Consider the following 15,178-nt stretch of genomic DNA (forward strand, 5'->3'; position numbering starts at 1 on the left):
TTTCGTTGCTGAGTAATACTCCATTGTATAGATGTACCACTGTTTCTGCATACATTCTTCAGTTGAGGGGCATCTGGGCTGTTTCCAGCTTCTGGCTATTACAAATAAACTGCTACAAACATGGTTGAGCAAATGTCCTTTTTGTGTACTTGAGCCTCTTTTGGGTATATGTCTAGGAGTGGTATGGCTGGATCTTGAGGAAGCGCTATTCCTAGTTGTCTGAGAAAGCACCAGATTGATTTCCAAAGTGGTTGTATAAGTTTACATTCCCACCAGCAGTGGAGGAGGGTTCCCCTTTCTACACAACCTCTCCAGCATGTGTTGTCACTTGAGTTTTTCATCTTGGCCATTCTGATGGGTGTAAGGTGAAACCTCAGGGTTGTTTTGATTTGCATTTCCCTAATGGCTAATGGGCTTGAGCATTTCTTTAAGTACTTCTCTGCCATTCGATATTCCTAGGTCGAGAATTCTCTGTTTAGCTCTGTTCCCCGTTTTTTAATTGGATTACTTGGTTTGCTGCTTTTCAGCTTGTTTAGTTCTTTATATATACTGTATATGAGTCCTCTGTCAGATAAAGGGTTGGTGAAGATTCTTTCCTAATCTGTAGGCAGTCGCTTTGTTTTGATGACAGTGTCCTTTGCTTTACAGAAGCTTTTCAGTTTCATGAGGTCCCATTTATTGATTGTTGCTCTTAGAGCCTGTGCTGTTGGTGTTCTGTTCAGGAAGTTTTCTCCTGTACCAATGAGTTCTAGGGTATTCCCCACTTTTTTTTTCTAGCCAATTTAATGTGTCTGGTTTTATGTTGAGGTCTTTGATCCACTTGGACTTCAGTTTTGTGCAGAGTAATAAGTATGGATCTATTTTCATTTTTCTACATGTAGACATCCAGTTAGACTAGCACCATTTGCTGAAGATGCTATCTTTTTTTCCATTGCATGGTTTTGGAATCTTTGTCAAAGATCAGGTGTCTATAAGTGTGTGGGTTTATTTCTGGGTCCTCTGTTCGATTCCATTGATCCACCATTCTGTTTCTATGCCAGTACCATGCAGTTTTTATAGCTGTAGCTCTATAGTACAGCTTGAGATTAGGGATGGAGATACCTCCGGAAGATATTTTATTGTAGAGGATTGTTTTAGCAATTCTCAGTTTCTTGTTATTCCATACGAAGTTGAGAATTTTTCTTTCCAAGTCTGTAAAGAATTGTGTTGGTAATTTGATGGGAACTGCATTAAATCTGTAGATTGCTTTTGGTAAGATGGCCATTTTCACTATGTTAATCCTGACAAGCCATGAGCATGAGAGATCTTTCCATCTTCTCTATCTTCCTCTAATTCTTTCTTCAGAGACTTGAAATTTTTTTCATACAAGTCTTTGACTTGCTTGGTTAGGGTTACACCAAGGTACTTTATTTCATTTGTGGCTATTGTGAAGGGTGTTGTTTCTCTAATTTCTTTCTCAGCCCTTTTTGTCTTTTGTATACAGGGGTGCTACTGAATTTTTGAGTTAATTTTGTATCCGGCCACTTTGCTGAAGGTGTTTATCAGCTGTAGGAGTTCCCTGGTAGAGTTTTTGGGGTAACTCACCGATACTGTCATATCATCTGCAAATAGTGATAATTTGACTTCTTCCTTTCCAATCTGTATCGCCTTGATCTCCTTCAACTGTCTTTTTACTCTAGCAAGGACTTCGAGCACTATGTTGAAGAGATATGGAGAGAGGGGGCAGCCTTGTCTTGTCCCTGATTTCAGTGGGATTGCTTTAAGTTTCTCTCTGTTCAGGACTAATATCAAGTATATACAAAGAACTAAAGAAGCTGAAAAGCAGCAAACCAAATAATCCAATTAAAAAATGGGGAACAGAGCTAAACAGAGAATTCTCGACCGAGGAATATCGAATGGCAGAGAAACATGTAAAGAAATGCTCATCCTCATTAGCCATCAGGGAAATGCAAATCAAAATGACCCTGAGATATCACCTTACACCCATCAGAATGGCCAAGATGAAAAACTCAAGGGACAACACATGCTGGAGAGGTTGTGGAGAAAGGGGAACCCTCCTCCACTGCTGGTGGGAATGTAAACTTATACAACCACTCTAGAAATCTATCTGGCGCTTTCTAAGACAATCAGGAATAGTGCTTCCTCAAGACCCAGCTATACCACTGCTAGGTATATACCCAAAGTTTGCTCAAGTACACAAAAGCGATATTTGCTCAACCATGTTTATAGCAGCTTAATTTGTAATAGCCAGAACCTGGAAACAACCCAGATGTCCATCAACGGAGGAATGGGTACAGAAATTGTGGTATTTTTACACAATGGAATACTACTCAGCAATCAAAAAGGAGGAAATCATGAAATTTGCAGGGAAATGGTGGGATCTAGAAAAGATCATCCTGAGTGAAATATCCCAGAAGGAGAAAGACAAACATGGTATATACCCACTTATATAGACCTAAAAGATATGATAAACATAATGAAATATATACACCTAAAAAAGATAATCAAGAGAACAGACATGGGGTAAGATTATCAATCTTCGTGTTGAAAGACAGATGGGATGCACATTGAACATATGACAGGAGTCTACTGAGTGCATTTGAAAGACTCTAACTAGCAGTGTTTTCAAAGCAAAGACTCATGACCCAACCTTTGGCAGAGTACAGGGAATCATAAGAAAGAAGGGGAGTTAGTCTGATGAGGAAAGGATAGGAGCTCCACAAGGACCAAATATATCTGGGCACAGGGTCTTTTCTGAGACTGATATTCAACCAAGGACCATGTATGAATGTAACCTAGAACCTCTGCTCAGATGTAGCCTGTGGTAGCCCAGTAACCAATTGGCTTCCCATAGTGAGGTGAACAAGGACTATTTCTAACAAGAACTCAATGACTGGCTCTTTGGCCTCCCCACCGCCCAAAAGAGGAGCAGTCCTTTTAGGCCACAGAGGAGAGCTTTGCAGCCAGTCCTGAAGATACCTGATAAAACAGGATCAGATGAATGGGGAGGAGGTCCCCCCTATCAGTGGACTTGTCAAGGGGCAAGTGGAGATGAGGGAGGGAGGGAGGGACTGGGAGGGAATGAGGGATCGGGACATGGCTGGGATACAGAGTTAATAAAATGTAACTGATAAGAAAAAAATAAAATTAAAAAAAAAGTTTCTCTCTGTTCAGTTTGATGTTGGCTATTGGCTAGCTATATATCGCCTTTACTATGTTTAGATATGTGCCTTGTATCCCTGATCTTTCCAATACTTTAAATATGAATGGATGTTGGATTTTGTCAAATGATTTTTCAGCATCTAGGGAGATTATCATGTGGTTTTTTTTTTCTTTCAGTTTGTTAATATGGTGGATCACATTGATGGATTTCCGTATATTGAACCACCCCTGCATACCTGGGATGAAGCCTACTTGGTCATAGTGGATAATATCTTTGATGTGTTCTTGGATTCGGTTTGCAAGTATTTTGTTAAGTATTTTTGCATCAATGTTCATAAGGGAGATTGGCCTGAATTTCTCTTTCTTTGTTAAGTCTTTGTGAGGTTTAGGTACCAAGGTGACTGTGGCTTCATAGTATGAGTTTGGTAATATTCCTTCTGTTTTTATTTTGTGGAATACTTTGAAGAGAATTGGAGTTAGCTCTTCTTTGAAGGTCTGGTATAATTCTGCGCTGAAGACATGTGGTCCTGGGCTTTTTTTGGATGGGAGACTTTTGATGACCGCTTCTATTTCTTTGGTGGATATAGGACTGTTTGATTGTTTTACCTGGTCCTGATTCAGCTTTGGTAAGTCAAATCGATCAAGAAAATTGTCCATTTCATTTAGATTTTCAAATGTTGTGGCATATAGACTTTTGAAGTAAGTCCTAATGATTGTTTGGATTTCCTCAGTGTCTGTAGTTATGTCCCCCTTTTCATTTCTGATTTTGTTGATTTGGGTGGTGTCTCTTTGCCTTTTAGTTAGCTTGGCTAAGGGTTTGTCCATCTTGTTGATTTTCTCAAAGAACCAGCTCTTGGTTTCATTGATTCTTTGAATTGATTTATTTGTTTCTAATTGATTGATTTCAGCCCTCAGTTTGATTATTTCCAGCCGTCTACTCCTTTTTGGTGTGTCTGCTTCTTCTTTTTCTAGGGTTTTTAAGTGGGCCATTAAGTTGCTTGAATGAGCTGTCTCAAATTTCTTCTTGAAGGCACTTAGTGCTATGAACTTTCCTCTTAGCACTGCTTTCATTGTGTCCCACAAGTTTGGGTATGTTGTGTCTTCATTTTCATTGAGTTCTAGGAAGACTTTAATTTCTTTATTTCTTTCATGACTCAGCTCTCATTCAGTAACAAGTTGTTCAGTTTCCATGTATGTGTAGGCTTTTTGCTATTTCTGTTTTTGTTGAAGTCCAGCTTTATTCCATGGCGATCAGACAAGATACAAGAGATTATTTCAATCTTCTTGTATCTGTTGAGGCTTGCCTTGTGACCAACTATATGGTCTATTTTGGAGAAGGTTCCATGAGGTGCTGAGAAGAAGGTAAATTCTTTTGTGTTTGAGTGTAAAGTTCTGTAAATGTCTGTGAGGTCCATTTGATTCATGACCTCTGTCAGAGATGTTGTTTCTTTGTTTAATTTCTGTTTTGTTGACCTGTCCTTTGTTGAGAGTGGGGTGTTGAATTCTCCCACTATTAATGTGTGGGGATCTATATGTGGTTTACATTTTATCAATGTTTCTTTTACAAATGTGGGTGCTCTTGTATTTGGGGCATAGATGTTCAGGATTGTGATGTCTTCTTGGTGGAATTTTCCCTTGATGAGTATGAAGTATCTTTCCCCATCTCTTCTGATTAATTTTGGTTGAAAGTCTATTTTATCAGATATTAGAATGGCTGTTCCTGCTTGTTTCTTGGGTCCATTTGCTTGGAAAGTCGTCTTCTAACCTTTTACCCTCAGTTAAAGTCTATCTTTGTGCTTTAGGTGTGTTTCTTGTATGGAACATATTGCTGAGTTTTGTTTGCATTTCCATTCTGTTAATCTGTGTCTTTTTACTGGAGAGTTGAGTCCATTGATGTTGAGAGAGATTAATGACCAGTGGCTGTTAGATCCTTTGATTTTGATGTTGGCTGTGGTCATAAGGTTGTGTGCTTGGTTACTTTTTGTTTTAGTGTAGTAAGGTTAATTATTTCCTGTGTTTTCTTGACAGAAGCTAATTTTCTTGGGTTGTATTTTCCCTTCCAGTGTCTTCTGTAACACTGGATTTGTATGTAGGTATTGTTGAAATTTGTTTTTGTTATTGAATATCTTGTTTTCTCCATCTATGAGGACTGAGAGTTTTGCAGGGTATAGTAGCCTGGGCTGACATCTGTGTTCTCTTAAGGTCTACATGTTATCTGTCCACGCCCTTCTGGCTTTCATAGTTTCTGTTGAAAATTCAGGTGTGATTCTAATGGTTTTGCCATTATATGTTACTTGGCCTTTTTCCCTTGCAGCTTTTAGTATTTTTTCTTTGTTCTGTATACTTATTGTTTTGATTATTATGTGGAGGGAGGATTTTCTTTTCTGGTCAAATTTGTTGGGTGTTCTGCAGGCCTCATGTATCCTTATTGGCTTCTCCTTTAACTTGGGGAAATTTTCTTCAATGATTTTGTTGAAAATATTTTCTGGGCCTTGGAGAAGGGAGCCTTCTTTTTCCTCTATACTTATTATTCTTAGGTTTTGTCTTTTCATACTGTCTTGGATTTCTTGGACGGTCTGTGTCAGGTATTTTTTGGATTTAACATCTTCTTTGACAGATACATCGATTTCTTCCATTGTATCTTCTACACCTGAGATTCTTTCTTCCATCTCTTGTAGTCTGTTGGTTATGCTTACCTCTGTAGTTCCTGTTTTCTTCCCTAAATTCTTCCTCTCCATTATTTCCTCCATTTGTGTTTTCTTTAATTTTTCCAGATCTATCCTCAGCTCTTGAGTTGTTTTGTTTACTTCCTTCACCTGTCTGATTGTATTTTCCTCTTTTTCTTTTAGTTCCTTCAACTCTGTGTTTTTTATTTCTTTCAGTGATTTAATTATTTCTTCTCTGAAGGCCGCAAAATCTTTGGCTGCATCTTCCCGTATTTCTTCACGGATGGCCATAATCTCCTTGTCTTTAAATTCCTCCATTTCTTTACGGATAGCCATGATCTGTTTGGTTTTATCTTCCTCTAATTCTTTACGTATTTTATTTGTTTCCTCTATTATCCTCTTCATCAACATAGATGTAAGGTCATCTTCTTGATTTTCAATTATGCTGCGTTGTCCAGGGCTGTTCGCCCCTGGATGGCTGGGTTCTGGAGATGCCATATTGCTCTCTCTTTTGTTGGTTGAGCTTTTACGCTGACCTCTACCCATTGCGTTGATTTAGGTGTTGGCTGTTAGTTTCTGTGCTTCCTGGGGTCCTGAGCTAGGGAGAATCCCCTTGGCTGGTAGATGATTTTTCCTGAAGGAGTCCTCCTCTGCTTTTTGGTTATGGTCAGTGTATGGCCAGTGTTTCTCAGGAATTGCCACTGCTCACCTCAGGTATATAGCCCTGAGTAGTAGCTATGGTCTTTGTTAGGCAGGGGGGATCTCCTCTTACCCATAGAAGTTCTCAAGACAGCTACTCCACTGCTGGGTTTCTCGTTATAAATTTAGTGAGCTGCTGCCGTTGTTACAGTTTTCCAGGTACAGTCCTCCTGAAGAACCTGCTGATTCCCTAGCTGTGGGGTTTTCTCCCAACGGGGAAACTCAGTCTGTTATCCTGGGGCACACAGTTCTCTCTGGGAAAGTTAGAGGAGCGCCCAGCAAGTCTCTGGGCCGGACGCTGAGTGCTCTGCTCTGGGCCTCGAGAATGTGCACCTAGGTTGAGTTGGCGCCGGGGGACGCCACTCTGGTCTGGAGGCTGGGTGCCTCAGTCTGGACCAGAAGCTGTGTGTCCCTGTCTGGGATGGCAGCTGCAGGCACTGCTCTGGTCCAGAAGTTGTGGGTGCAGCCCTCTTGAAGGACCAGGGATTCCCACAGTTTTGACAGTCTAGCTAGGGATAACTGGTTGATCCTTGGCATAGTATCTGAGGGCTGCTGTAATGGCTCTCTGGCTTTTGTAGGTCTGAGGATGCAGCTGTGTGCCCCAGTGCCCTAGGGGTACTCAATAATGGTGGCTGAGCACAGCGCTCCTGCCTGCTTTAGAAAGTTAGTGCCTAGAGTCTGTGTGAATCCAGAAAGTCTTTTGGTGCTGGGTGTCCTGAGCGTTAGACCTGATGATCCCCCCCGTTGCGGATTTCCTTCTGCCAGAAACACGCACTCTTTGCTTTGGGGACCGCTGTTATGTCTGGGGTGGCGAGTAGAACCCACAGGCAAAGACGCCTGCCCGTGGCTTTGCCTTTCTGGCCTTTGGGAGCCTGGGCGTCTGCCTAAACTGAATAATTTTCCCTAGACCTTTTCAGGGTGGGGGTGTCGGCTGAGTGCTCTGAGATCAGACCAGCAGTTTCCCTCCCTGTGGGTTTGCACCTGACAGTGAAACTCAGTCTGTGGTGCCCTGGTGCCTAGGTGCCCTGGGGCCCACAGTTCTATCTGAGGCGGCGAATCAGGCGCTCAGGCAGGGCTCTGTGCAGGTGCCTGGATCCCCGCTCTGGCTCCGGGCTGGCTCCTGGGGAGCCCACGGAACCCGAGTCTTTTCCAGGGGATGTCTGGGTGACCTAAGGCCAGTCCCAATCGTTTCCTGCTCCATGGGGTTATCTCTCGACTGAAAAATCCAGTCTGTGATGTTCTGGGCCCACAGTTCAGTCTGAGGCAGTGACCAGATCACACTGGCATGTAGCTCTGGGCTGGCGACCAAGCGCCTGGTGGAACCAGGATCTCTTCCATGGTTTAGCCGAGTGAGTTAAAGCTGTTTGAATCCCCCACCGTGGGGTATCCTCTCACCTGTGAAACACAATCACTTGTGTTTTATGGTCGCGAGTTCTGATTGCTGGTCACTGTGCCAATCCTGCTGTGCTGCTGCTCAGGATGAGAGTCCTCCCGGCGCTGCCATCTTGCCCTTTTTTCTTGATTATTATTGTTACATATTTTTGAGCAAAAATATAAATTCCACCCACTGAGTCCATCTTTTTTGATTGTGTGTACATGTTTTCAAGACTGACCACGTTTTAAAATTTTATTTATAATTTTGTAAACTACAGTTTATTCACTTTGTATACCCTCTGTAGCCCCCTGTTTTATCCTCTCCCAATCCCATCCTACCTCCCTCATCTCCTTCCACGCACCTCCCCAAGTCCACTGATAAGGGAGGTCCTCTTCCCTTTTGAGCTGACCCTAGCCTATCAAATCTCATCAGGACTGGCTGCATTGTTTTCCTCTGTGGCCTGATAAGCCTGCTCCCTGCCCCAGTGGAAGGAGATCAAAGAGACAACCACTGACTTCATGTCAGATACAACCCTTTCTTCTCCTTACTAGGAAACACACTTGGAGACTGAGGTGTCATGGGCAACATCTGTGCAGGGGTTCTAAGTTATCTCCATTCCTGGTCCTTGGTTGGAATATCAGTCTCAGAAAAGACTCCTGGGCTCAGAATTTTTTGATCTGTTGCTCTCCTTATGGAGCTCCTGACCCCTCCAGGTCTTCCTATCTCCCCCTTCTTTCATAAGTTTCCCTGCCCTCTGCCCAAAATTTGGCTATGAGTCTCAGTAGCTCCCTCAATACCTTGCTGCGTAGTCTTTCCGAGTCCCTCTGTGGTAGGCTCCTGTGTGTTGCCTATTTTTTCCCTCTTCCGATGTCTATCCCTTTGTCTTTCTGCATGAGGATTGAACATTTTACGCAGGATCCTCCTCTTTGTCTAGCTTCTTTAGGTGAACAGATTTTAGTATGTTTATCCTATATTATATGTCTAATATCCACTTATAAATGAGTATATAATATGTGTGTCTTTCTGCTTCTGAGATACCTCATTCAGGATGAGCTTTTTTAGTTCTTACCATTTGCCTGTAAATTTCATGATTTCTTTGTTTTTAAATCCGGAGTAGTTTTCCACTGTGTAAATGTACCACAATTTCTATATCCATTCATCCGTTGAGAGAGATCTGTGTTGTTTCCAGATTCTGGTTACAAGTAAAGCTTGCTATGAACATGGTTGAGCAAATGTCCTTGTTGTATACTTGAGCATCTTTTGGATATATGCCTACGAGTGGTATAGCTGGATCTTAAGGAAGCACTATTTCTAATTGTCTGATAAAGCACCAAATTGATTTCCAAAGTGGTTGTGCAAGTTTATATTCCAACCAGCAATGGAGCAGGGTTCCCCTTTCTCCACTGCCTCTCCAGCATGTGTTTTCATTTGAGTTTTTGATCGTAGCCACTGACTACTTTTTATTATATAACCATTCTATCAGGGAGCTCATTCCTGAGAGAAACTGTCTCATTGTCTCAATAGTTTCCAGTAGTCTACAGTTCATTGTCTATGATTAAGATCATGGGTGATTTTTTTTTTAATTTAGTTTCTAATTTGTGATTCTGGGTATTGTCTTCCTTCATATGCTAGAAACCCTGTTTTTGAAGAGGAAAATAGCAACATTTTTTTTTCCTAATATAAGGTGATTACATTTTAAGTTTCTTTGGAATGTCAGTACCTATATACATATATATGTTTATGTTTGCCTGGGTTGCACATTTTTGTGTGTGTTTTTTCATTGGCTAGAAAATCAGCAGCCGGCCAAGGATGGCTGAAGTGTAAACATATAAATATTCCCCTCTCTCTGCCACCATGGCACTGGAAAGATAAGCTCTTATTATCATATCCAAATTATTAGATGGATTCTGGACATTAAACTAAAGTCTTTCTGCTTGCAAGATGAGCATAGGAATGATTTTTTTTTTATCTATCTACTCATTGCAAGTATATTTGCTGAAATGTTTGCTTGTTATGTATTATGAATTTGGTGCTTGACGTATATTTGAATGAATATTCTGATCTGTTCTTTCATGTATAGTGAATTTGTGTTTATACATAAGTTGTCAAGGCCTTTCAGATAATCATGAACATATTCCACAAGTAAGGTTAAATCAGATAAATGTCTATGATGGTCTAATCATTAAATATTTACAGATTTTAACATACACTTAAGACTTTTGTAATTCTATTTTGGCAGTATTAATTGTTTAGTATATATACTTCCAAAACCACTTTGACATATAAGTTAATCTTGTAATTTCCAATTGAGTTTCTTTTTCTAAATATAAAAGGATCCTGAATTACTTAATGAGAAGTGAAAAATCACAGTAAAATGAACTTGAATACAAAATCTTTCTTTCCCTTTCAAATATAATTCTATCCAAGAATAATTTCCATCATTTTTCTCTGTTGAATTAAATATGTTGTAATACTTCCTTGTATGTACGGGACAACTCTATAATCATAGTCAAGCTTTGATAAAGAGCTTTAGGGTGAATGATTCTATCTGGCTTTACAGGACATGCATACTTTCAGCAATGCTATCTTTGCAGTGCAGACACAAGCTTGTTCAATCTCAGTGGCAAAGCGTATGAGAGGAGAGACTGGATAAAAAGGTAATATCCTCTCTAACTTAATCACTCTTCCATGGTGAGTAGCTAAGCTTGTAACTGCTATTCAGAAAGTTGTTCATTAAAGGTTCTGAAGCGTCCTTCACCTTGCAGGAGACAGGCCAGTTTATCGGATTGCTTAAATTAACAGACAGGATGTTCTGTGCAATACCTTTTAAAGGGAGCTCTCACTGCTTCCTCTATACCATCAGAAACTATGTTCCAAAAATGAGATATGCTTTCAATATATCAAGCTCAGGGTCAGTTATAAATATAACTTGTACATGTCATGGGATGTCCACAGTTTTATCAAACGTGAAATATCTTTTTAAAAATATGTTAACTTGATATTTTGTGAACTTATATTAGTTACACATCTTGATGCTGCAGTGGGATATTCTATAACACATGCAATCTATCCCCAACACAACTGAGGTTAACATATTTAAACGTTGATTATTAGGTTTTTGAAGCATGTAACATACAAAAATGCTTACAAATCTCAATTGTTTAATTAAGGAAATATCAGGAACAATCTTTTCAATCAGTTTCCTCCTTAAGTACATAAGAGAACACAGATTGTATATGAAATGCTGAACATAAAAATTGCATTTGGTAGAAAGCACTGAGTCCTTGGTTGTGACAGCTAATTGCGTCTCAAAAGGCAGGATCTCTGCTTAATTTTGCAACTGTCTCTTTTACTTTGGGGCTCATGCTCACCTCTCCACTTAGGCATGTTAATCACCAAAGAAGTGGTCAAGCTAGCCTGTTTCAACCTGCCTCAAAGCTGAAGACATACAGATAAATCACTACTCTACACCTGAAGTCATCTTGGATTGTAGGAACAGGAAGAACTCACAGAACAGATAACCTTTCTGGACAGATGAGGGAAACTATCTATGTTGCTAGGTAATCCTTTGAAGTACAGGTTGACCCATTAAAAAGTGAAAATGATCTTCTCAGACCAACTTGTGGAAGATCAGAGACAATATTGATCAGGACACATCTACGACAGTATTGTTTAAGTATGCATTATTTTTGTCCCTCTGAGTCAATTCTTACACTGTTTAAACCTCAAACTAGTGTTAGTAACACAAACATACACTTGAGATAAATGCATCCTTTCAAGTATTCACTTCCTCAATATCCAACAGAGCCAATGTGAGTAAATAATCTCTCTGCTTTTAAAGACTTTTAATCTATTTTACTGGAATATAGAGGAAATTTGGCCAAGCATAGCTTTTGGAGGATGTTAGAGCCCAGGCTTTATCTGCAAAACTCTAGTTACCTTATTTAGGGTTGTAAAATAAAGTTATAGATATATTTGAGAGTAGCTGAAAAGCAAATTGAAAATTGAATAAAAAAATACACATTCAAATACAAATTTGAAATCATTTTCTGTATGAATAAAGTAAAATAAAATAGCAGTACTACATTTACCCTCCCAGACAAAAGCCATGCTTTCGTGCTACATTGCCCTCCATTAACTTTGTTTAAACATGAAGTTTTCCTGGTCATTAAATTTTTTTCTGAGTATGTTCTTTGTTCTTGGCACCAAGGAGTTACAAAATAATGATATACAATAATGATTCTCATTGAAACTCATCCTCTTGAGTTATTGCTGTCTACATTTGCCTGGTCTCCAAAATGATATATTCTACTAAATGAACAATCAATTATCTTGTTAAAAACACAAACACTCATACATTTGAGTGTATATGCAATGCAAGTTCTGTAAATGCAGCTGTATTTGCATAAAGCAATATAATTTATTTTACCTGTTTGTTTATAATCCTGTCAATAAACAGTTTGATCATATTTAATTCTCTCTTAGCTTTCCATCTTAGCCAAGTTAGCAATCCAATTAGTTTGTATAAACAATAAAGTACTATTAAATCTTTAACAATGATAAAAGAAAGTTCTGACATATCAAAAAAAAAAAAAGACAAAAACAAGTTTCCTGGTACTATTCTCTTTTTATTTTAATTTTAATTTTTTATATTAATTACACTTTCTTCACTTTGTGTCCCAGCTATAGCCCCCTCCCTCACTCTCTCTCAATGCCACCCTCCCCTCCTCACCTTATCCCATGCCCCTCCCCAAGCCAACTGATAGGGGAGGTCCTCCTCTCTTCCCTCTGACCCTAGCATATCAGGTCTAATCAGGACTGGCTGCATTTTCTTCCTCTGTGGCCTGGGGTGATCAAAGAGCCAACCACTGAGTTCATGGCAAAGACAGTCCCTGCTCTCCTTATAGGGTACTCATTTGGATACTGAGCTGCAATGGGCTACATCTAGGTTATATGCATGCATGATCCTCGGTTAGAGTATAAGTCTCAGAAAAGACTCCTGGGCCCAGATTTTTTTTCATTCTGTTGGTCTCCTTGTAGAGCTCCTATCCCCCCAGGTCTTCCCAACTTCCCTTTCTTTCATAAGATTATCTGTACTCTGCCCAAAGTGTGGCTATGAGCCTCAGTATCTGCTTTGATACACTGCTGGGTAGAGTCTTTCAGGCGCCCTCTGTGTCAGGTTCCTGTCCTGTTTTCCTGTTTTCTCCCTCTTTCTATGTCCATCCTGCTTGCCTTTCTGAGTGAGGACTGATCATCTTACCCTGGTACTAGTCTCAATGTATAAGATCGTAGTTTTGCAAACAGGATGGATATCACCAAAGCCTGCTTCAGTGTCGGTGACAGCTCACAAATTTAGATAACTGGAATGTAGAGCCTGTAGACTGTCAGTTGGAGAGTGTCCTTTTCATGTCCCGTTCTGTTGATCTAAAAGTTCAGGCAGCTCAGCCGCTTTCTGTTTTTTTAGGGCAGCGGGACATATCTGAGAGTCTTGGCAACTTGCTTCTGCTTAATATGAGACACACTTCCAGCTTTTTGTGCTTGCTCTGGCAGAGAGGGGCCTACTGAATCTGGTCAATTTAAAGGCCTTCCTGAACACATTTGGAGTTGTTTACCTTCTTACTTAAGGAAGTTTGTGAAGCTGCTTTACATAGTATCTTCCTTCCTTAATCTAGTTTATACTTTATCTTTCTTCAGAATAAATTTTTCAGTCTCAGAGAAAACTGTTAAACATTAGATACAAAAATCTCATTCCCACACTCAGGAATCATACAAAAAGAAAAGCCATAATATGTATGCAAACAACCTAAAGGGCCCTGACTTAACATTATAAAACAATGAACCTTCAGTGACGCCTTTGAGCTTGTTTTGTGCTGGTTATCTACTCCGGACATTCACCCTGCTCTTAAAACATGTTTTTGTTTTTCCTACAGTGAGATTTCCTTGAAGAGAACGAAATTTTAATTATAAGTGGCTATCAATTGGAGAGTGCTTCTGGGTTGGGGATGTATGTCTGTGTGTTCTCCTCTCAGCTCAATGACCCCAACTGGTGCAGGCCCTGTACACGCAACGTTAGTATCTGTGAGTTAATGGGAGCTTCAATCATGCAATATTAGAGGACTTGTTTTCTGGCTGTCTTCTATCCTTTCTTTCTGCCTCCTCTTCTGCACAGTTCCCTGAGACCTGGTGGAGGAATTTGATGGAAACATCCCATTTAGAGCTGACAGTTTCAGGAGCTTGGCTGCGGACACCTTCATTTCTTCCAATCTGATTCAGTAGGAAAATTCTCTGATGATGACCAAGCAAGGCATAAAGCATATTTATATTTTTGGGTCTGTGTCACTTTAGGAAAGATGATATTTTTCTAGTTCCATCCATTGACAATCCTTCCTGGCAGTTGGCTGCCTAACAACATGACTTATTTAGCTAATTCCATTGGTTAAAAAAAAATGATGATGAAAGAAACTATTGATTTTATTTACATTTCACAATACTCAGTCATTTTTAATATTTTAATATCCAATCCAGAATGTATGCAATTAATGTTAAAGATTTGCAAAAGGATAATGAATATGTCTCTCCTAATCTGCTGTGCTTTATAATCTCACTCTTTTTTATGACTTGGATAATTCTATAATTCTGAACAAGTTTGATTACACATTTTTGGTGACTCTGATGTTTTCTTTCTTTACACTGGGATGTTGTATTTTAAAAATTCAACAAAGATCAATCTCATTAAATTATATAAGCAAGAAAATCATATCAATATAAAATTTTAAAGTGATGGGAACAGGGATGATATAAGTAAGGTTCCTATGTGAGCTGTTTGACATGAGTGTTAGATATCTCTGTTGAGGTCCTCAACAGCTCTCAGAGCTGTTGTCACAAGCTCTCAGAGCTGCTGAGCCATCTCTTCAGCCTTTAATTTGGTCACTTAAAATAAATACCATACGTTAGTTTGAAGACGTGTATTCACACCTCTTTGTCAGATTAAATTCAAGTTCAGAGTAGTAAATTGTTAGAAAATAAGGAAATGGGAGTGTATGTTCAGTGCCTCTCCCAGCTAGCAAAGGGCAAGCTTATATTTGCTGGGAGCATGCTCACCGCACTCTCTCATATGATTTCTCTTTTAGTGTATCCTTAATTACCTGTACTACTTGGAAAAACACCTTCAACTTTAAATATTGCTCCATTAAATGTTTAGGTCATAATGCTTTCACTACCTATACTGCTGCAGAACACTATAAGCGACACAGAATTTTAATACGGTATAGAAGGA

The sequence above is a fragment of the Psammomys obesus genome, unplaced genomic scaffold (assembly GCF_907164565.1).
Source record: "Psammomys obesus unplaced genomic scaffold, mPsaObe1.curated_primary_1811, whole genome shotgun sequence".
Classification (NCBI taxonomy): Eukaryota; Metazoa; Chordata; class Mammalia; order Rodentia; family Muridae; genus Psammomys; species Psammomys obesus.